Here is a 22,920-nt window from a genome sequence, read left to right on the forward strand (position 1 = left end):
TCACCTAAAAAGAAGAGGGAAATGAACTATATGAAAAATATGATGATAACTCATACAATGGACTCAAATTTTAATATAAAGAAAAATTTTAACTTGTTACTTTCTCTCATTCAGAACATTTATTATGGGATAACCACAACATGCCAGGCAAAGGGAATATAGCAATGAATACAAAAAGACAAAGTTCCCTCCTTTCTGGAGCTCATATTCTGACAATAAGAGATCTAAAAGTAATATAGTTGTATATGATATATTAGAAAGTAAAAAATGAAGAAAACAAAGCAGGATAGAGGCAAATTGTCCAACTGATGACACATTTGAGTTATTTGAGTTAAAATGGCAGGCATCCCTTTCTCATTCCCAATATTAGGTGAAAAAAATGAATATCTCACCCTCAGTAGGATACTTGCTATTGATACTGTGTACAATTTTTTATCAGTTGAGGGATATCCCTGGTATTCCTATTATGCTGTGAATTATCATGAATCCCTTTTGGATTTTATCAAAATTTTTATATATTTATTGAGATAATTATATTTTTCTTTTTTATCCTGTCAGGGTGGTAAATGGATTGAATATTTTCAAATGTTAATGCAACAATGGATGCCTGGAATAAGCCCACTTGGGTTTATATTTATTATATAAATTTGTATTATTATATGTATTTATACTTTATATATTGTGTATGTATATTGTGAGTGTTAATTTATTTTTCATATTTATGTAATTTATATACTATTTATATAAATATTTTTTATTTAATATTTAAATTTATTTACATTCAGTGGGAAAATTGCTGTTTTTTCTTCCATAAAGGTTCAATAGAATTCACAACAGCACATTTGGAGTATTTATGCCAACAAATATTAATAATTAAACTGCAATCATTCAAACCTCTGTATCCAAGTACTTCTTCCCAGAAAATTTGGGGAATCAGAGACAAGTGTAATGATGCATGACAAAAGTATTCGGCCATGTGTAAAAACGGCAGCTTTACAAGATAAATGGTCTGTTTCCTTCATATTTAGTGATCTAAATATGTCATCTACATGCTTGTATTTCCATTGTACTTTTTAACTATACTTTATGAAAGGGGGAAAGTAAGGGAGGGGAATAATTAGAGACACAAGAAAGACAACAAACACTGCTCGGCGCCTGTGGCTCAAGCGGCTAAGGCGCCAGCCATATACACCTGAGCTAGTGGGTTCGAATCCAGCCCTGGCCTGCCAAACAACAATGACGGCTGCAACCAAAAAATCGCTGGGCGTTGTGGCAGGTGCCTGTAGTCCAGCTACTTGGGAGGCAGAGACAGAAGAACCGCTTGAGCCCAGGAAGTGGAAGTTGCTATGAGCTGTGATGCCACAGTACTGTACGTAAGGCAACAGCTTGAGGCTCTGTCTCATAAAAAAAAAAAAAAAAAGAAAGAAAGACAACAAACACAAGTGTAGACCATTTGGAGGGGTTAATTTAAATAAATCAATGGCAGAAACATTTTCGAGACAATGTAGAAATTTGGGTATTTTAATCAACTGGTTAATTTTATTTAATATGTTAAAAAGCACCATAGTTTAAAAATTTATTATTTTTAAATTTTTTTCAGATTAATATGAGGATTTTATAAAGCTTAGGTGACATTGTTTTCAATTCTAAGGCAAAGTTCAGGTTGTACTTGAGCCCTTCAGATTGTACTTGAGCCCTTTGGAGATATTTGTTGAAAGGTTTTAAGTGAAATGAAATGACTCGAATTAAAAAAAATTTCAGAAAAAAACAAATAAAATAAAACAAAAAATAGGTGGCAATAGATAAACCAGAATTAGCAAGCTCTTGTTGAAACTAGATTATATGTTTAGATTCATTGTCATTCACACTATTCTTTTATATTTTTGTATATGTTAGAAATGGCTATGATAAAAAGAGTTAAACATTCAAGAAGAATGAAAATGGATTGGTATTTTATAGAAGTATGGTCTGTATGTTTGCTTCAGTTTTATTTCTACTGCTACCATAAACTTGTCTACCTTGTTCTTTCCTACTTATATGTGCTTTGTTTTAAACTCTGAGTATATTTTTAAAATTAGTAAATATCATATGAGCTACTTTTAGAAAGACACTTAAGTCACATGTTGAAGAAGAAATCAATTATCACATTTTATAAAAGAAAAATAAATGTTTGGAACTGAAAAAGGAAAATCATTACGGTTTTCTAAAATTATGTTAATTTTTTTTTTTTTTTTATTGTTGGGGATTCATTGAGGGTACAATAAGCCAGGTTACACTGATTGCAATTGTTAGGTAAAGTCCCTCTTGCAATCATGTCTTGCCCCCAGAAGGTGTGGCACGCACCAAGGCTCCGCCCCCTCCCTCCTTCCCTCTCTCTGCTTTTCCTTCCCCTCCCATGACCTTGTCATTAATTGTCCTCATATCAAAATTGAGTACATAGGATTCATGCTTCTCCATTCTTGTGATGCTTTACTAAGAATAATGTCTTCCACTTCCATCCAGGTTAATACGAAGGATGTAAAGTCTCCATTTCTTTTAATAGCTGAATAGTATTCCATGGTATACATATACCACAGCTTGTTAATCCATTCCTTATGATTGTCAACCAGCCGCAGCACTCTGCATGAAAATAGGAACAAGGATGTCCTTTCTCTCATCCCTGCCTTCCAGTCTCTTTAATGTCCTCTTTGAAAAGAATCTTGATAGAAGCCGTATGGCTGTAGAGAAATCAAGTTCACAGAATCCCAGACCCAGCATTAGAGCCAAGTACCAGTGAGTATGTTTAGAGCTGACACTTAATAACTTAGTAACTGGCAAGCCAAGTATCTGTGATTTTATTCATTGAAGTTTAATATCATTTTTGCTTGTAATAAAATAATATAAACTGTATTGAATAATGACTAATAATATAGACCTTAAAAACAAGCAGGTAATCCTTCCTCCTAAGAGGAAATTTAGATAAATTACTAAAACTCTCCAAGCCACCATTGTTTCATACTTAACATGACAATAATAATCACATATACTTCTTAAGATTATTTTGAATAAAAGGTAAAATATAAAATTAGTAATAGTACCTGGTTCTAAGTGTATGTTATGATTTTTACAATCATATCTTGCTATCATTATGATTTGTTGTTTTACTTAAAAATAGACCAAAAGATTAGTAAAATTAAGTGTGAGTATTTTCATAATTTAAAACCTAATGATTAATTTTATTATTGTCCTTCACACATTCATTTGACAAGTTATTCTTAATGATCCTCTGTTTAATCATTAAAATAATACTGACAAATAAAAATAATATCTTCAGCCAGAGCTTAACCTAATATAGCTTGGAAAACTTGGAGAAACATCAGAGACTTTTTTCTGGAGGTAAGGAGTTAAATAGATTTCAGTGAGATAGCTCTAGAACTAATGCACTTTTCTACTTCAGATGTTACTATTGCGTTCAGTATGCTTATGACCAATCAAGCATCCTTCAAGAAATAAACACTTGAGATTCAGAAGGCGTTTACCTCAGATTGTCCTCATATTTGTGTTGGAGTTTGCAAGAGAATTCTTAACAATAAGCCAAAGAATAGTGTTAGTTAACATAGTCCTACTGATTAAGCATCAGCGATAAACCATAAAGTTGTAACAGAGCATAAAGCAAAATATTGAAAAGTGCCTCTGTGAACAAGGATGATATGTAGCAATTATTTTATCTTTGCACTGAGTAAAAAGTCACTTTTATTACTGCTTGTCATTATGGAATGTTTATATTGGCATCATTTTGATCTTAAACTACCTATAGTTATTTTATTTTCCTAAGGAAATTAAACCCTTCATAAAGCTAGTTTATCCAAAAACTTGCATCCATAGAGCTAGTTTATCAAAATGCATGATGTAATGACTTGCATTTTGGACTCTCTTCGGGACATTTACCTGGTGAATCTCCTCACTTTACTAGACAGTCAAGATACTTCAATTATAAAATACTCTTCATGCTATATGCTAAAAGAATAGTCCAGCCAAATAAACAACTTTTACAAACCAACTCTATTAGGTCAAAAGACAGACCTTTGTAACTTTCTAGCCTGCCTATGTATCAACATATTCTATCAATACTATTCTGAAGGGAGGATTAGGCAGAACGTATTTTATCATCTATTTGCCATTTTAAATTTTATTTTCTCAGTGCTGATTTTTCCATTTGCCCTACTTATTCCCTTTTTAGACTACCTATTTAACTGCCTGTGATGCTGTGCCTAGCAAGACCATTCTGTTAGATATGCTGAAAATGCAACAGAATGGGTTTTTTTTTCTGCCAAGAGGCATTAGGCATTTGTCTTCTCCCTTCTGTTGGACGCTTGTGACTTCTTGTTTGACTGGTTGCCCTGCCAAAGTCTTGTTTCCTCCCAAGCCATCCTCAATACTTTTCACCTAACAGATTTCTCTAAAATATAAATCTGAGTTTTGTTTTTGTTTTGCTTAAAATGTTTCCTGGGTTCTACATCTCTCAGAATTGATGTCAAACTTTACCTCAATATACAAGGTCCTGCTTACTAGTTTAATCCCCAACTCTGAACAAAGTGTCTGAGCTTAAATTCCAGCTCAACAATCGGTTAGCTGGTCAATGCTGGCAAGTCACTTAATCTTTGTGGGCCTCTATTTTTCTTATTTATAAAATGTCAGAAATAATAGTTTTATTATTGGGAGAATATTGTTGATGAGATTAAATTGGTTAATATGTAGTATATTTAAAATGCCTAGAATAGTGCCTGGCACAAAGTAGAAACTAGTATATAACTTCAGCCACTGTTCTAATTTTGCTGTCGCTGTTTCTTTATTATTGTTTTATTTTTTTTCCTATCACAACCTTATCGAGCCTATGTACAGACATACATGATGCTGCAGCCCTGAGGATCTGCTTGTAGTCACTGGCACACATACTGTTTATCTCTGTAACTACTACTTGGCTGGGTCCTCTGGCCACCCTCTGTGGAAGTGGGTCATCCTAGATGACCTATAAGTACTTCTTTATACATATGACATTTAATCTTATTGATTGTCCATTATAAGATTATAAACACTTGGAAGACAGGAATTAGATTGTTGTGGCTCTTTATCTGTTGTCTGTGTTTAATTGCTGAACTTCTAATGGAACAGAGTCCAGCATATACCAGAGGCATTGTAAATATCCCAGTAATTGTTTTTTTGCAAAATGAAGCAGAGAAGCAGACTCTCTTCAACTGAATTTTCTGTTTTCAGTCCAAGCATAAAGGGAGTTATCATTTCCTGCTTTGGGATGTTATTGTTGTAGATTAGAAAGAAATCCAAAACACAGAACCTACCTTTCTCTTTATGGCTAGCAGATCAGTAGGAGCAACCTTAGCTCAACCACAAAGCAAGCTTTGGTATTTTTTTTTTTTTTTTTTTTTTTGAGAGAGTGTCTCACTTTGTTGCCCTCAGTAGAGTGCTGTAACATCACAGCTCATAGCCACCTCAAACTCTTGGGCTCAAGCAGTTCTCTTGCCTCAGACTCCTAAGTAGCTGGGACTACAGGCACCCCACAACGCCCGGCTATTTTTTAGAGACGTGGTCTCACTGTGACTCACGCTGGTCTCAAGCCTGTGAGCTCAGGCAATTCCATCTGCCTTCGCCTCCCAGAGTGCTAGAATTATAGGGGTGAGGCACCGTCCCCAGCCGAAGCTTTTCTGTTTTCTAATAGAGATAGCATTTGTTTATAGGAGTTACCAGAAAATCTTCTCAATGCAAAATATTTTTAGTCATGAAGTAGTTAAAAATACAGCAAATATTATACTGCAGTCATTTCTACTGCTAAACAGCTTTTAGCCAGTTAGTGTATTGCCCATGTAATCAAGGAATGCTTTTCTGAAATTTTATATGAACTTTTATTTTCTGTTTTATAAGTAAGCCTCATACCTTTTTATTGATTTCCATTAGAGTGATAAGAGCAGTGGTCCAGAAACAACCCATGAATTGCATTATTTGATTTAATTAAGGTAAACTGGAAGTTTCTCTAAAGATTCAACAGTCAGCGGACAGCTACATGTGACACTTTAAACGAGCTTTGTACTGGACATAAGCATCTGCCACTTACTATGATCGTCCACTTTTACATTCCTTGGCAGGTTTATGAATAATTCTGCAGACACCACAATGCTGGATTTACATAAGCAAAGCAGATGTTTCCATAAGTTAATCACTGCTCAGTCCCAAACAATCCTAGGATAAAATCCTTATCTCTAATTTTATGAACCAAACCTCTGATTGTGTGGCACTCAAGTCTACAAAAACGATTTTATTATACCAATATAATCTCCTTTGATCCTAACATCTGTGAACTTTCCTTGCTATGGGATTTCCTGGTCAGAGAATGCAATGTGGTTCTATCAGTAGAACTTTGATCATAAGTGGCTTCCAGACAAAAGCTAGATTTCTGAGGCAAAGAGAACAGTCAAGCCTATGAGAAGGGAAAGGGTCGGGCATTACTATTTTACTTCAATTGCATTGTAGCAAGTTGGTGTAGACAAGATTTTGTTCTAGATTTTCACCTAAATATAGCAGACCCTTATCTTTCAAACAGAGATAAAACATTGTGAAGTTTTCGGGATGCTGGTGCTGTCAGCTCTAAGATGCTGAACTCATTCCCCAGATAGAGCAAATAGCCAGCATTCAGCACTTAGTTACACTTTACTCTCTCACATTCTACCCTAATAGTCCAAAGATTTGTCTTTCATATTCAGTTATTCTTTAAATCGATTTTTACAATTATTTCTCGTAAGACACCTAACCACTTGTGAAAGGGTCGAATAACTTTAGTAGCTCTCATTATTGTGAGCCTTTTGCTGGAAAGAATAAAATGAGAAGTGCGAATTTATATTAAGCTTAAGAAAATATAATTTTCCATTTGCTGATTTTTGAATCAGTAAATAGGAGACAGTTAAATCGGTCAGAAAATGATGCTAATGAGACTAAAATTACAGGTTTGATTCTCATACAGGGTAATTAGTCTTACGTGTAAGGAAACTATCCAAAGGCAATAATTTAGATCCCATTGGAATTCTTACAGAGCAGCAAGAGGATATGGGTGGTAAAGAACATGTTGCAAAGTGATCTCTACTCTTTGAGCAAAACAAAATACTTGAAAAAACAATTAGAGTATGTAACTTGTCAAATGGCTGCTAGTGTCATCCTTTTATATGAGGCTACACATAATTGAGGAGGTACTTAAATAGAACGTAGATTCATTTCTCCTTTAGCTTCACACCATTGTAAATCACTTCATAGGCGTATCAAGCACAGATCATTGCTGCAGAATACAAAAAATAATTGAGAAATGACCCCCTGCTGGAACAAGTATTGAGAATTATTCTACAATTGCCATAAATGTTCTATCAAGTTGAGTAATACCAACTTGGAAAATATTTATATTTTAATTAGGTAACTTTACTAAGATAAACAATTAAATTAAATATAATTCTTTCCTGTTTATTTCTTATTTGACAAACCTTAGCCATTCAAGGTTTGATTTTGTAAATGTATTTTATATGTACCATATGTTTTCTGCATATTAGCCAGTTGTTGATGTATTAAAAGTAACACTGAAAAGTTTGACTTTATTTTAGGCTTTTTGAATATATTAAGTTACTGTTCAAGAACTTTTATTTTTTTTAATTTAAAAGGTCTACATCAATTTTTAACAGAAGTAAGTGGTCATTGTAGGGCATTTGGAAAATAGAATATATAAAAGTGCAACTAAAATATGAAATATTCATAATCCCTGCCGGTAAACATAATCATGTCATTCTGTTACCTGGTGGTTTTCCCTTTTATGTTTTTGTATTTTCCTCCTTATAAGCATTTCTTTTCTCTTTATAAGAGAAGTATGGTAACATGAAAAATGAGGTCAAATGTATGACAGGCCTTCAAAGTGTTTATAATAAAATGGAATTAAAAGATAAAAAATATGAATTTTCTTTCTAAACATAAGCTCCATCAAGTTCAGGGACACTTTGTAAGTGATGATACCGACCATTTAGTTCATCCTGAAGAAATGAAGGTCTTGGGAATTCATCCATATGATTGCAATATTTTTTGCATTATGATTGGAGGAAAAATAGACACCCCTTATAGATATTTTAAAATTAAAAAATAAAAAGTCAAAATGAGTAAAGTGGATGCCTAAGGATTTCTCATCAAAATTCTCACAAAATTGGCCTTTTTTGATGTAATGAACAGAAATATTGTCCTGGTGGAGAAAGACTTTCTGCTGAAGCTTTTCTGGGAATTTTTTTGCTAATCTTGCTTTCTTGAACACTTTAATAATAAGCAGGTATTATTGTACTTTGGCCCTTGAGAAAGTTAACAAACAAAGTGCCTTGAGCATCTCGGTAAATTGTTTCCATGCCCTTTTCTCTTAACCAGTCTGCTTTTGCTTTGACTAGATCACTTCCACTTCTTGGCAGCCATTGTTTAGATTGTGCTTTGGCTTCAAGAATTGTGCTGGCAAAACTATGTTTCATCTCCTGTTACAATCATTTAAAGAAATACTGCAGAATCTTGATCTGCTTATTTAAAATTTTCATTAAAAGCTCTGCTTTTGCCTGTGGCTCATCTGGTGCAATGGTTTTGGCAATGCTTGCTCAGTCTTAATTTTTCCGTCATAATTGTGTAAATGAAAGCAGTTGAGGCGTCTGTGGTGTTGCCTGTTGTTTCTGCTGTCAATCACTGGTCTTCTTCAATTAGGGCACAAACAAAATTAATTTTTTTTTCACAAACTGCTGTGATGATCTACAGCTGTGGGCTTTGTCTTCAATAGCATCTCATCCCTTCTTAAAATCGAGTTATCCATTTGTGTACCACTGATTTCTTTGGGGAGCTTTGTTGGCACAAACATTTTGTAAAGCAATAATGATTGCATCATTCTTCCACCCAAGCGTTACCATAAATTTGATATTTCTTCTTGCTTCAGTTTTAGCAGAATTCACATGCCCTCATAGAGGCTCCTTTTAAACTGATGTCTTACCCTACTTAGTGCTTCAAACTAGATCCTGTTCAGACACATTATGTCAAGTTAGTATGAGTTTATTTTGCTTCAAAATGGTTTTTTGAAATCTACATTTTTTCATAGTGTGTGCGAAAATATAATCTTTTTTTCCCCGTTTCCTAATTATTATCTGTTGTTCTTTAAAAATACTACTTTAATTACTGTACAATGTTCCATTTAAGGTGTATTCTATAATTTGCCTACATATTATCTAAATCTTAGAACATTTGTTTACATTTTTTATATTAGAAATAATGCTACAGTGAACATCTTTATCAACAAATTTAGCCAAACTTTTATTCTTTCTTTAGTCTTAGGACTGAGATTATTAGTTTAAAAGGTTTGAATATTTTCAAGTTTAGAATCATACATTGGTAACTTTCTTCTCTCTCCCCCAAATGATCCCTGTTTATCTGGCCACTGTCACAATACAGGGCACTATATTCTGCACAGTGTAGCTATTAAGATATTAGGGTAAATGTTGAGTTCCTGCTTATGTCTCCAATGCCAGTCTTGTAGTACACATTCTTTCTAATATTTCTTGTTTCTCTGTATCATCCAGCACTGACAGTGTACATAACATGCCTCTTCCCATCCACAAATCATTTACTAATTTCTTCCTCTCCATAAACTTGTAAAGTAGTTCATAATTGTTCATCTGTATCCCTGTGAGCAAGAAGTTTACCCACTAGAATTTTTGTAATTCTAATTTGCATTTTTCATATTATCTTTTCTATTGGAAGACACAAGATTTTGCTTTTCTTGCTTTTCTGTAAAGTGTTATGTTCTTTATGCATTTGAAAATTTACTTATTGGATTATTCTTATTCATTTGTAAATATTTAATACACAAAAGAAATCAGCTCTCCATCCCTGATGTGCTGTGGGTTTGCATGTTTTTCCAGTTTTCTTTCCAGTTTGTCATCTGACTATAAATGATATATACTTTCTTTTTTGTTGTTGTTAGTTTGTTTGCTTGCTTTTTAGAGACAGAGTCTTTCTTATTCTGTCACCCAGGCCAAAATGTGGTGGCCTCATCATAGCTCACTGTACTGCAAACTCTTGAGATCAACAGCTCTTCCTGGCTCAGTGTCCCTGCTGGACTCCAGGTGTGAACCACCGCACTTGGCTGACTTCTTCTTTTTAGTTTTAGTAGAGATGGAGTCTTACTATGTTGCTGGGGATAGTCTCCAGCTCCTTGACGTCAAGTGATCCTTTCACTTGGACTTTCAAAGTGCTGGGATTACAGGCATGACCTACCACTCCTGTCCAGACCACACATACTTTTTATGCATCAGATGTTTTATGAAGTTAAATATACAATCTCTTATTTTATACCTTCTGGTTAAAATTTTTTTAACTCATATTTTTACATCTGGAAGATATATTTAATACATTCTTCTGAATGAGCAAAACAACAACATATAATACTTTTTCCCAAAACTAATTTATACAAGTGAATGATTTGACACTCTTACATACCCAAATCTTAGATTTTTATGTATGTGTCCATAAATCCCCCATTCACAAGTGAGAATTGTTTGCCTGATTATTGTTTTAGCTTTTATCATTTCTGTTCCTATAAAAATTGGCCTAGTAAGCATGTCAATCATTGCAATTTTTTTTTTTAATCATCCAAAGCCACACTATAATGTACTTATTTGAAAGCAGCCAATGAGACATTCCTCTCTAAAAGGAAAATATGTTACAGGCCACGTTTGGAAATTTTTCTTCTACACATAATTGCTTAATTCTCAGGACCAACTACAGCATATTCTGCAGCTTAGTTGCTCCTCTGTCACTTACTGCAGTTACTAAACTTTAGCAGAGATTCTACACCAGTTACAGAAATGAATTTTTATTACAATGAATTGAGCTATAGTGAATCATTGTGAGACTACTTGTTTGGCAAGTATCTTAATAGTATAGATTTATCTTCTGTGTTTAGCGATCCCATAACCACAATCTATTTTTGAGCTTAGTTTATACAAGATAAAGAAATATCTGTTCTTATACATGAAGTATATAAGGTTTTTATAACCTCAGACAACAAAGCTATGCTTATGTCAAATGCTCGTTTAAGACATAAATACTGAACTGTGGATTACAGAAAAACAATTAGAAGACAAATTCTTAATTGCTAATCATGAGTTATCTATTATCTTTCTTCCCTTGACTCCTTTTAAAGATGAACTTAGATAGTACACAGTCTTTAGAGAGTTCCAGAATAGACACTTAGATTTCCCTGCTTCCCTTGAAGAATAAAACCTATCAATAATCTAGCTAGCATGGAGTAATTTAATTCTCTAAGCTAATTATATGATGTTCAGCTGTTTTACTTTTTACTCTGCTGTTTAATTTCTAAAATTAAAACTTGATTTAAATTTTTTTATATTTTAAATTTACATGTATGGGCCATAATGCACTGTGATGCTTACTTCTTGAGTATTATTTTTGTGAAGAATATATCTAATATTTCTCCCTTATAAAAGCAAAGCATATTCATTATGACATATTTGAGAAAAACACCCTAACCAAAGAGAAAAGGAGAGGGAAATCGCTCATGTCCTCACCTTCAAACACACAATTATTAAAATTTGGTGTGTTTTGTTTCAATCATTTTCTAGTCCTAGATTTATGTGATGTCATTTGATTGTGTTATCTCTACATTTCGTATTCACTTTTTAAACTTAATCTTACCCTGTACACATTTCTCACGTTGTTCTGACTATTCATAACTTTATTGAAATGGGCATACAATATAAATCATATGAAAATACATTTTTTATCTAATTTAGTATGTATTAAGTTTACTTCAAAATATGTATGACTCTGTTGGACTGTTAGACTCGGATTTTCTGTAAAAGGACATATAGTAAATATTTTAGGCTTTGTGGGTTAGACTCCTTTGTCATGACTGTGCGAATCTGCTGGTATAGTCGAGTAGCAGTTAGAGACAACGTATGACGAAGCCACGGGCCAGGGTTAGCCCATGAGCCATGGTAACCAACCCCTCCTTCATGCTATTAGAAAAACTCAATAGACAGAAGTTGAGATATACATGTTCATGAAAAGCGTTGGGCTCGTTTCCCTCATGTAGATGCCCAGAAATACGTGTGCGATCATATTGTATCATTCTGTCATGCACAATGTGTGTGTGTGCTCACCTCTCCCACAGGCACGGGGCCCAAGGACTCATGCGCAGATGTGTACACAAAAACATAATTTGCATTTTTGCATCTAAAAGCTTAGAAAATTTTGGCATGGGGCGGCGCCTGTGGCTCAGTGAGTAGGGCGCCGGCCCCATATGCCGAGGGTGGCGGGTTCAAACCCAGCCCCGGCCAAACTGCAACCAAAAAATAGCCGGGCGTTGTGGCGGGCGCCTGTAGTCCCAGCTGCTCGGGAGGCTGAGGCAAGAGAATCGCTTAAGCCCATGAGTTGGAGGTTGCTGTGAGCCGTGTGACGCCACGGCACTCTACCGAGGGCCATAAAGTGAGACTCTGTCTCTACAAAAAAAAAAAAAAAAAAGAAAACCTTAAAAAAATAAAAAAAAAAAAAAAAAAAGAAAATTTTGGCATGTTCACCTTCTTTCATAATGGGTAATTATACTGCGTGTATTCCTTTTCTTACTAATTACAAAGGCACTTCATGGTCTTTGTCAGTATTTTACATACAGTGAAAAAGATCAATTGCCAATATTTCTACCAAGGACAGTCGTTAATATCATCTTGTATTTCCTTCCAACATTTTTTCTATGAATATATATTCGAAGGCAGTGTATTACATTATGAAATGTATGTTTTGTCTTTTTTTTCAAGTATGGAACACTTCACGGATTTGCGTGTCACCTTGCGCAGGTGCCATGCTGATCTTCTGTGTCATTCTCACTTTAGTATTTGTGATACCAAAGCCAGCACATATTATTAAATTCATGTCCAACTATATTTTGTTTCTAATCAAAACCAAATAAATCATATTTCCCTATTATCTTCTAATGTATTTCCTTAGTATCTGCATTTTATTACGTCTCTTAAATTTGTCTAAATTTATTAAATCATATTCTGTGATGTGATGTTTACAATCCTTCCAGTCTTTTTTTTTCTGTTTCTCATTTCTTTGGAGGAAATTCCTAAATGTGAAACTATGGTCAATATTAATTTAATATTAATAAAAGATTAATATCTCGGTATAGATGACAAGATTTGCAGCCACATTAATGATGTTGTGAGTTGTCCATATGACACCAGTCTCAATATTATGATCTTGAATCTGTTATGTCCTTTGCCCATTTTTTTCTCCTATGGCTATAGTGTTTGTTTGATTTTAATCATTTTTCTTCATATTAAGGATATTAATTCTTTATCCACTGTGCTTGATACAAATAAGTTTCTTTCTTTTGTGATTTATACCTTGATTTTATAGGAACAGGGACAGGCTAATACATTTATGATTACTTTTCTACACTAGACCTGAAAATCATGTAATTTAGATGTAAGAGATAGTTTTGCTCAGACAAGTTTTACTAGCAAATTAAGCCTTCCATTTCACAAAACCTTAAATCATAATACTTCATTTTCAAACATTTGTATATTCATCTCTCCCACAAAATTTTTTGATCCCATATTGCATGCTTCTTTATTGCACAATAATTGTATGAATTTATTTATAATTTTATAATTTTCATTTGTAATCTTTTATGATCTTATAACAGTGTGCTTTTTTATTTCTAAGAGTTGAAGAAATATCCAGTGACTTTCCTAGGATTAGCTGCATATGTAATGGCAATACCAAGTTTAGAACCCAATGTCTGCCTACTCGAACCAGAAAAAGAATAATTATTAAAGTTATGTGTTAACTTTAATATGTGAACACATAAACTTGTGTTAAGTTATGCACAGATTTTTTTTTTAGAAAGAAAACATTTCAATCAGTTGTCGTTCCTGTTTGATTTGGAGTAAGGGAAGGAACTGGGTATGGAATGAAAGGTAAGATTAAGTCAGATAAAAGCTTCAAACAGAAAAAGCATGTTGCAATATATCATGAAGAGACGGGCCATACATTTGGTTTTCAGTTTTCTAGCAGCCGAGAAGTCAAAATGATCTTTCACTTGCACTTATAATACAAGCCGCACGGCTCCACATGGTCCGTGAGGTCAGGTGGGCTCTATCCCTGCCCAGCTCTCCAGTCCCTCTTGCTCTGCTCTCCTGCTCCCTCTTGTGCTCCATGATCCTGGGCTGGCCTCTGCTCTACTCCAAGACAACATCAATTTTTGTCTTCTGCCAGAGACTTTGCATTTTTTATTTCTTCCTCCTGAACAACTCTGCCCTCTGGCCCCTGAAGATCTGGTCCCTTTTCACTCTTAGGTCTATTTTGGGCCTCTGGAGCTCCTGTCCACACTGTTTAAGAGAGCCTCTCTCAGTTGATTCACTCCGGAATTGCTGTTTATTCCCTACGCAGCACTTTCCACAGTCAGGTGGTGAGGGACCCTGTGCACTGCTTCAAGGAGACAAGAGTGCATGTCCATTCTGTATGCTCTGTCGTATGACATTAGGCAAGTCAGTTAGCCCTTCTGTGCCTTCAGTTTTCTCATATAAAAACGATTCTTTATGAAAATACTCTTTTAAGAAATGGAACTGCAATGCTTTTATACCATGCTTTTTGTTTTGTTCTTTTCTCTCTCTCTTTTTTTCTTTTTTTTTTTGTTGTTGTTGTTGTTAATTCACCTACCATCAGTGCATGTCTTTGTGGAATAATGTGAGAATATAAAAGAGAAACTGCTTTACATCAAATAAGGCAGTAATTGTTGCAATAGCTTTTATTTTGCTTTGTTTTCTACACATGGAAATCTTAGCATTCCTAGGGGGCCTCCTGTGCTTCTGCTTTGTGTCCTAGACCCTGGATCGACCTCCTGCTTCTCTGTTTTTTCCTACCATTCCATCAAAACACCTCAGTGGACACTGCAGTCCAGTGGTCTCCCATCTCATTGAAATCTGCATCATTTCTCAGTTTTCATTTACTGGACCTGTCAACTGGAATTGACACCTTGATCACTCAATCCGTATTGAACAAATTCTTCACTGGCCCCTGGGACATGGCCTGGCTGGCTGCTCTCTAATTTTATTATACTTCTTCTCACCTCCCTAACACTAACAGCTGGTATATCACAAAGCTTCAGTGTGGATTATTTCCTTATCTCACCACGTGTTAAAATACCATCTATGCACTGGCGACTAGCAAATTAATATTGCCAACTTAGACCTCTAACCTGGTGTCACGTTCTTGAAATTTATCTCTTTGACATCTCCAACAGGGCATGTAATAGAATTCTTAAACTCAGCATATCAAAAGCTGAGTCTCTGATCTCACTCTCCTGCCAGTGACACAACCAAGAGCTGTCCCCTCTCAAGTGACAGCCACTCCATCTCTTAGTAGCTCAGACCAAAACACTTGGGATCACCCTTGTCTCCTCTCTTTTTCTCATAACACACATCCTCTCTTTTAGTAAATCCCATTGGCTACATCTTAAAACCCAGAATTTAATCGCTACTCATCCTGCTCTTTTTAGAAACCTCACCATTTCTTACCTGGATTACTTCAATAGCCTGTAATATGGAGACTCTTACTCCCAAATCTATTCTTTCTATAGCATCCAAAATAAGTCTTTAAAGTCACAAATCAGATCATATCACTCTCCTCCTTCAAGCTGTCCACTGGAGTCCCATTATGTTTAAAGTAAACTCAACATCTTCACAACGGCCTGTGAGTCTTCCCTTGATGTGGCCCCTGTTTACTGCTCGGAGCTCACATCCTACAAATCTCCCCTTGCCCATTCCTTCTTTGAACATAAAAAACAATCAAGAGTCTGTGACATTGATCTTTGCTTAGAGAACCTTCTTCCTTCAGATATTTGCATTTTTTCCAGGTCCCTGCTCAAAATTACCTTCTCAAACAAGTCCTACCTCTCTGCTGCCCAGTGTTAAATGAAATAGTGCTTATGTTTCCCTCTTCCTCTCATCTGAGTGTATCTTTGTTCATCACACCTACAATGCCTGATTTATTACATATTTTTGTTTATCTCTTTTTTGTCTGTTTCCCCCACTGGAATGCAAGTTTCACAAGAGCATAGGCTTTCTATCACTTCTAAGCTCCAAGGTCAGTGTTTGGCACCTAATAGATGCTCATTAAATATCTTCCTAAAAGGAGAGAATGAAAAAATGAATGGCTGCTTCACAAATGCATTGTATGCATCTACTTTCATAACATTTTTTTTTTTTTTTTTAGACAGAGTCTCACTTTGCCACCCTCCATAGAGTGCCGTAGCATCACAGCTCACGGCAACCTCAAACTCTTGGGCTCAAGCAATTCTCTTGCCTCAGCCTCCAGAGTAGCTTGGGCTATAGGTGCCTGGATATTTTTAGAGATGAGGTCTAACTCTGGCTCAGGCTGGTCTCGAACTCCTGAGCTCAAGCGATCCACCCACCTGGGCTTCCCAGAATGCTGGGATTACAGGCATGAGCGGCTGCATCTGGCTATATAATTTCTTAAATAAAATTTCAGTTCTCTTTTTGTGCAAGATTAGACTGTCTGATCCATTTTGTTGGATATTTGATGTTTAAATGAGGCTGTGAAACAGCTGTTATAAAATGTGAGCATCAAGGAGGGAAGAGAACCCAAAGGCTTCTCTGAATTGGCTCCCACCCTAGAGGGACAGCACTCACAAAACAACATCCATCTTTATTGAGTGCTTGTCTTATTTTTATAACTCTTTTAGCCGTTCACAACCTTGATGGGAAACCTTTTTCCAATATTTAATTATTCTTTTAATTGAACACCTCTAATTTTTTAAGCCAAATCAGATTTAGTCACAACAGTTTAAGCTCATTTCTTTTGTAGACCTTCTGGGTACATAGAAATTAATTCTGCATACAAAATACTTCAGTAGATTCACCTCCATATTCAGGACATGGGTTCAGAATAAGGGGAGCTCATGTTTGTTGCATGTTGTTGAATAAATAATTAATGAGTAAGAAATTTTTTAAGTGTTTCCAAGTATTTTAGTGTTTTGGTCATGATACCTCTTTTTATCCATTCAGCTATTTTTATTATTTGGCTTTAAATGATTATTGTCTCGTTTTCCTACCAAAACACAAATACCAAAGTTCACATAGCAAAAGAGCAACATTAACTTTAAAGTACGATTACCAATGTAATAATATTTTACACCCTCTGGGTGAAGGGCTTAGCTTCAAATTGACTTTACCTAATAAATGCAAACAATGTAACCCAGTCGTTTGTACCCTCTTATTAATCTGAAATTTAAAAATAATTAAAGAATAATTTTATTTAAACTGGGTGCGATGGCCCACACCTGTAATCCTAGCACTCTGGAGGGTAAGGAGAGTGGATTGCTTGAGCTCAGGAGTTCAAGATGAGCCTGAGTAAGAGCAAGACACTGTCTCTACCAAAAATAGAAAAACTACCCAGGCATTGTTGTGGGCACCTGTAGTCCCAGCTAATCAGGAAGCTGAGGCAAGAGGGTTGCTCAAACCCAGGAGTTTGAGGTTGCTGTGAGCTGGGACACCACAGCACTCTACCCAGGGTGACACAGTGAGCTCAGTCTCAAAAGAAAGAATAATTTTATAATTTTATTTAGAGGCAACACTATTCTAAATAGATATGTTTTATGTCTTTTTTGCTTGTTGCTTCAAATCAAATACTGTTCTGTGTCCATGCTTTTATGTACTTTCTTACTTTACTCTTTTCTCACCTACACACATATACACACCAAGTATTTACTCTTCACTAACTCCTCCTGGTTGTTGGAAAAGGGTTAAAAATAAACGATCCTTCATACTCACATATATGTTATCCTTATATATAACCTACATACGCTTATTCCTTTTTAAAAAAGAACCATGCAACAGTTTTATTTCATTTTCAATTTTTGTTACTGATAGGTAAAAATACAATTGATTTTTGTATATTTAGTTTATATTTTCTTTTACAGATTTCTTAGGGTTTTCTATATAGACAATTAGGTCTGCATACAAAAAAAGACAGTTTTGCTACATCTTTTCCAACCTACGTGTGTTAATTCTGTCACTTGACTTGTTGCACTGGCTGGGACCTGCGTGTAATATCCATAGTGAGAGGGGGGCAGCCTTGTACTTGGTCCTTCACCAGGGCATCAGCTGGAGGTTTCTCTTATACACTTTCTATTTCTACTTATTTCTGTTTCTATTTTTCTGAGAGTTTTTATCATACATGAGTGTAGATATTTATTAAATGTTTATTGTCTAAATCTATTGAGATGATAATTTGACCTTTTAGACAAATGTTATTGTCTAAATCTATTGAGATGATAATTTGACTTTTTATTCTATTAACGTAGTGTATTATATGTATTAATTTTTAGATGTTAACTCAATCTTGCATAACTGGTAAACCTAACTTGTCTTTTTATCTCACTATATTCCTTTCACTAATTTTGTTCAGAATTTTCCTGACTATTCCGGTAAGATTTATTGGTCCATAGTTTACTTACGTTATCTCTGTCATCATACATGTACCTGCCTACTGTTTTGGTTCTATTTTTAACCACTCAAATGGACATTATTATATTTGATAATTATTGTTTTGAAATCCTTTAATTTTTACCAATTTCATTGCTCACTATTCCTTCTTACATTTCAATCATTATCTTTGCAATCATCTTCCTTCTTCTTGGAGTATGTTCTTTCAAAGGTTTTGTAGTAAAGTTCTGGTGATAGTACTCTCAAGATTATATAGCTAGCAATTGGTAGAGCCAGACTCAATCTGAAGTCTGACTCCCAAGGCCATGATCTTTCATAATACCATACTGTCTTATCAGAGGTCCTATTCCTGAAATTATCGAGGAAACAGAAAAGAAAAAAAGATTATCTTAGATTTAGTTACTAGAAAGTATAAACAATAAAAACAATAAATTATAGAGATTTTTTTTTTATTGACAAAGACTTCTATTTACGGTAGAGTGAATTGGCAGTAAGCATACAGAGCGTGGCCGAATACATCAAACTATGCACAGCTCTGGGGGTGTGATGAAGATGGCACCCATAGGTGTCCGGCGCACATTGTACACAGAGCTGCGGCCCTTCAAGGGAAAGGCCTGCCCATCTGGCGTTCCTCTCTGTGAGAGGCCACCTGCGTTGTAATTTCAGGAATGCTTCAGATATAGGATACTGAATCTCTGGGAAAATCAAGCTTAGTCAGCTGACAGAGTGAATCTAGAGTTTTAAGCATTTTGCTGGCAGGCCTTGTAGAAAGCGGCAGCTCAATTCTTTTAACTCATTCATTCTGAAAAGAAGGCAAAAGGAAAATATAAACAGAAAGCATAAGCATATGAAGGAGAGGTACACCTTATCATCCTGCAAATTAAATGAGTGCTGTTACTTCCCAGGAATAAGTGGTTGGCATTAATTATGTCTTCAAAGTAATTAGATTAGAAAACTTTTTTTTTAGTGTTAAAGAAAAGACTGAATTTGTAGCATTTTCACTGGATAACTCTTATATAAAACACAATAGTAAGAGCCATTATGAAGCAAAATGTGCTTTGCATTTAAGTAGTGTACAAGGTCAGAAAGTGGAGATTCAAAAGTGTCTTACTCAACAAAATGTGTTTACTATAACAGCATTGCAATTAGATATTGTAATTCATGCCAGATACACAGTTTCTTAAATGTTAGTCAGAAAGAGAATGTGGAAGAGGGAGTAAGAGACAGAGAGTGGAGTGAAATGGTAATAATTAAAGAATTCTGAAATGACATTGAAGCAACTGAAGCATTGGTCATTAAAAAAACACAATTTCTTTTTATATTACACACTGGAAAACATTTTACTTGTCGTGAAATGGTAAATGTACAAAAAGGAAGGTAAATATACAATCTCATTCATCATTGCTCTGCAACTTCCTCGAATCTATACTTGAAGCCCTTCCTTCTCCCTCCCTATGCCACATTGCTTAACCAAAGCAGTTCTTGTGGTAGAGATAAAACTATGTTTGTGTGTTGAGAAGGGTGAAAAAAGGAAAGTGAATGTGCAAGAATAGAACACATTTCCGGTCCCTTTTATACAGGATTTGACTCCCTGGTGACTCCAAGAGGGGCAGGTGTCTTACAGGAACCAGGGCTCCCAGGCTCTTCCACTACGCTGCTTTGACTTCAGGAACCAGGCTGCAGTCATGGGACAGGGAAAAGGCCACTAGCCAGCCGTGGGGGTCGTATTGACTAAGGAAGTAGAAACTGACTCAGTAAAATGGCAGAAGAAATTAGGTTCATTGCCCTTTCACTGCAATACTCTGCCACTCTACTTAGGAAAGCAACGTCAACCTGCCTACTTCTTGCCCCACCTGGGTTTCCGAAAGCCTGCCAAGTGTTCCTCATCCCTAATGCAAGTAACTCTGAAGCCGGATGTGGTGATCAAGAAGACTGAAAATTACAGTATCTATACATGCAGTGTGTCTCTGAGAGGATCCAATGGAGACAGCATAGGAAGGGGTACAATCAAAAAGAGGGTTTAAGGATGGTGCCTGTGACTCAAAGGAGTAGGGTGCCGGCCCCTTATGCTGGAGGTGGCAAGTTCAAACCCAACCCCGGCCAAAAAACACTGCAAAAAAAAAAGAAGAAGAGGGTTTAAAATCTAGAGAGATGGAGGTTAATTATATACAGTCTTCCTTTAGTTAGCCCTCTAGGATTTCTGTAAGCGGAACCATAATCCACCACGTTGCTGAAGCCAGTTAGGAGTCATTCCTTATTCCTCTCCTTTCTGGTCGTTAAGCTGCTCCCTGGAGGTCATTACAAAGCATCAACAAGTCCAAGCCCGCCTCAGAAACCTTTCTGACCACTTCTCTCCACTATCCACTGTTTCCTTATTCTACTTCTATTGGTAATCCAAAATATGTAATCTCTAGACATCTGAAACCCTTTTAAAATATACTTCTTTAAATTCCTGGATGCTTGCTCTGAATCCACCTATTTCCTTAGCTTCTTACTTTCATGAATGCTTTGTCTGATCCACATCACATTAACGTAGATAAACTAAGATTTATGCTATATCTGGATACTAAAGAACTAACAAGAGCTTTTAAAACTATGCATAAAAAATCTTGGTTTAACTTAGCCAATCACAATGCATACAAATACATACAAACACATGTATGCTTTTAAAGTATATATCAGTATATAGGTATGTGCATATATCTACATATACAAGCATGTCTGTGTGTCTGAGTGTATATACATATATGTTTTTAGAGCAGTAGAGTGGTTGAGAATATACAACCTGAAATATTGGTGAAGACTATTAAGGGTCTCACTTTAATCTTTGTAGGTATTATTTCATTCTTTTGCTTTTATATAACATTTTTGAGTGCTTTAGACTTTAAAACATTAACTAAAGACCAATTTTTAGTAGAATTTCTTTAAAATATTTAAGTGAAGCCTCATAGTTTTCACACATAAAATAATCTATATCTTTATCTAGAGCACTGGTAAGTAATACAATTTATGTTAAATAATGTGAAAAAACATATAATTTATCCGTCAGGCCTAATCGTACCTCAAAATCTATATGATAAATATTTCTTGTACTCTAAATTATAGCCTCCTTATAAAAAGTTCAAATGAAAACATCTGATTATGCTTCATTTGTAATAGTTAAATAAAAATGGTAAAAAGGATAAATACACTGTTTATTTGTTAATTGTTAAAGTACAGCTCTAAAAGTTAATGACAAATAACTCTTATGACAATAAGAGTAATGGAAATAGGGTAATCTTGTTAAGCTCGTGAATTATGTTATGCTGTATTCTTTTCTCCAATATTGTAAACATGATGAGAATTCTCAAAAGAAGATTGGTAGAATATAGTCATTTCTTTTTCTATTTAAAAAAGATTTTTACTAGAAGGGAGTTAGCTTTATTGATGACAAAAACACCTTTGTAGTTCAGTACAAAGCAGACAAATGAAATCTCCAAGGACAAAAAAAGTTACAAATACTTATAATTTCCAGAATGATAAAGGTATACACATCAAACAAAGGTTAGACAAAAATTATTTATCATCCCAAATAAACCCAGAAAATGTATTACTTTGCAAAAATAAGTTGTCCTCTTTAAAAAAAGTGATACACATTTTGAACCTCACATTGACATGACTTATGATACTAATATATTTTGTGAAAATTCAGGATAATGCTGATTATTCTTTGACATTGAAGCATAAACTATAGGTCAGAGAGACGTGCACAACTGAATTATAGTAAAATCACTTGCAAAGCTATACTCATTCTCTTCTCATATAATTCTGTTCATAATTGACCAAAAATAGCCTTTATTCTATTTTCACAGCTTTATTTTTAAGGTTACATACCTAAGACGTGAAGAAGTGGTGAAAATAATATAATTTGGTTTACACAAAATATTAATGAAAATAGGAAATCACCAGATATTATTTTAACTAAATTAAATTAAATTTAAGTGGCTTTCTTGAAAACCTTAACTATTTTCTGTTTTCCAGATCTCAGCTAATAATCAAATCAATAATTTTTTTCCAACAACTCTATTTCCTAAGGAAAAAGGGCATATTGAATATGATTCAGATTTTATTTATTAGGAACAGGTAGAATCTATTAAAACAAATTAGTCTAAAGAAATTAATGCAAAATGATCATTTCTCTGGTCTTGTGCTTGGTGAAACACTAGTTATCTTTTTTTTTTTCACAGAAGAATCCTACCAACTCTGTTTTTGTCTTGCCTCAGAGTGGCCTACTCACTCCATAAAGATGTCAGTAGGAAAGAAAACTGTCTAGGCCAGAGGTCACCCAGATTGC

General features: G+C 34.9%; 1 protein-coding gene and 1 non-coding gene across 2 annotated transcripts in view; one reads left to right on the top strand and one right to left on the bottom strand.

Annotated features, from left to right (window-relative positions):
* B3GALT1 (beta-1,3-galactosyltransferase 1) overlaps positions 1-22,920 on the top strand; it is a 561,315-nt gene that overhangs the window by 201,906 nt on the left and 336,489 nt on the right. The window lies entirely within an intron of this gene.
* LOC128591013 (U6 spliceosomal RNA) lies at positions 12,868-12,971 on the bottom strand. The gene has a single exon (XR_008381465.1). It is a non-coding gene; the product is annotated as a U6 spliceosomal RNA (small nuclear RNA).

This window comes from Nycticebus coucang, chromosome 7, assembly GCF_027406575.1.
Source record: "Nycticebus coucang isolate mNycCou1 chromosome 7, mNycCou1.pri, whole genome shotgun sequence".
In the NCBI taxonomy this organism is placed as follows: Eukaryota; Metazoa; Chordata; class Mammalia; order Primates; family Lorisidae; genus Nycticebus; species Nycticebus coucang.